At 35.3% G+C, this 1,694-nt stretch overlaps 1 pseudogene; it reads right to left on the bottom strand.

The window, feature by feature from the left end:
* Positions 1-435: 435 nt before the first annotated feature.
* LOC117028818 (olfactory receptor 12-like) lies at positions 436-1,368 on the bottom strand (annotated as a pseudogene).
* Between the last annotated feature and the right edge of the window lie 326 nt (positions 1,369-1,694).

The following is a 1,694-nucleotide window of genomic DNA, read 5'->3' as shown; positions in this document are numbered from 1 at the left end:
GAGCATTTTATTTGTTTCTGGAATTTTTATTTTGTTAGCTATGCTGTTATGAAATTCTTATATCTTCTCCACTACATGTGCAAGTAGTGTAGTGGAAGCTTCTCCACTACATGTGCAAGATCTTCTCTTAGATGTCTATTCAGGAATAGAACTTCTGGGTCATAAGATATATAAATGATCCACTATAAGAGATAATGACAAACTTTTCCTAAATGTACAAGTTCTGACAATTACGTTTGTGAACTCATCCTAGAAACAGTGCTACATACCTCATTGCTGAATATTTTTCAATTCATTTAAAAAAATCTATTAATGCTAAAAATAATAAACTTTAAACTTTAAAACTTTTAAATGCCTTTAGTTTAAACTACTCCATAACAAACTATCGAAAATATTGCTTTTAGTCTTGCCTAAAGTATTATCGATGGCTGGAAGTCAATAAAAAAGATGACTTTTCACAGCATTTTTCACTTCCCTATTCATTAGACGACAAATCAGAGGATTCAACATAGGAATGATAAGAGTATAGAACACAGCTATTACCTTGCTTTTCTCTGGTGAGGAGATGGCCCCAGTATGGGCATAAAGAAGAACACAGTCCCATAGAATAAACTCACCACGGTTCTGCGAGGGATACAAGTCAAGAAGGTCTTACTCCTGCCACGGGTTGAGGGAATCTGTGGAGAGGACAGTGGAGAGGATATAAGCATAGGAAACCAGAATGACAGTTGTGGTGGTGATGATGATGAGAGCAGAGAGAATGAACAGTACAATCTCAGTTACTAAAGTGTCAACACATGAGATTAGGGCTGGGACATCACAGAAAAAATGGTCCAATCTGTTTTCTTCACAGAAACACAAACTGAAAGTGAAACCTGTTTGTATCATAGAGTTTGATGCCTCCACAGATGTAGGAGCCAGTCACCAAATGAACACAAGCCTGCTGCAACATATGTATAGAGGAAAAGCGAGTAAATAGCTGAGAAGTGATCATATGCCATCACATCTAGAAGAAAGCCTTCAGTACCAACACACAGGAAAAAGAACTGTGTTACATAGCCATTGTATGAAATTTTCTTGTCCTTGGACAAGAAAGTAGATCAGAATTTTGAGAGCAATGACTATGGAAAAACAGATATAAATAGGACAAATTTCTGAGAAATACATAGGTTTATGTAAATGTTATGAAATAGAGTCTGGAATCTATTTCAGTGACAACTAACTAGCATGCTGACATTTCCCACTACAATGACCAAGTAGATAAGCAAGAAGCTTAAGAATAAGAGAATCTGTATGTCTGGGATGTTCTGAACCCCAGCAGAAAAACTTAGTCTCCTCTGAGAAATATCTATTCAGCTCACCCTTCATAACTGAGACCTATCTGAGAAAATAAGTGAATGATTAGGAAGCTTCTAGAAAGTCTTGTCAACTTTTGGTTCCTAAAGTTCCCAACGAGAAAAAAAAATATTAATAGAAATGAGGTTTTCTTGGCAACACATCTAACAGAATAGCTTTACACTTAGAAGTATTCAAATATATATATTAATTTTTTCTAATATATTTAGTGTCATTATAATATGGGATTTGTAGATGAGCAAAGGATGTCTGGAAAAGTGATGTTATCAGTCATTTCATGCCATTTGTTTAGAACTTTGGAATCAGATGGACTAAGTTCAATCTTTACCTCTGTCAGT

Source organism: Rhinolophus ferrumequinum, chromosome 10 (assembly GCF_004115265.2).
Source record: "Rhinolophus ferrumequinum isolate MPI-CBG mRhiFer1 chromosome 10, mRhiFer1_v1.p, whole genome shotgun sequence".
NCBI classification, from domain to species: Eukaryota; Metazoa; Chordata; class Mammalia; order Chiroptera; family Rhinolophidae; genus Rhinolophus; species Rhinolophus ferrumequinum.
The sequence above is the reverse complement of the archived record's forward strand: the minus strand, read 5'-3'. Positions and strand labels throughout refer to the sequence as shown.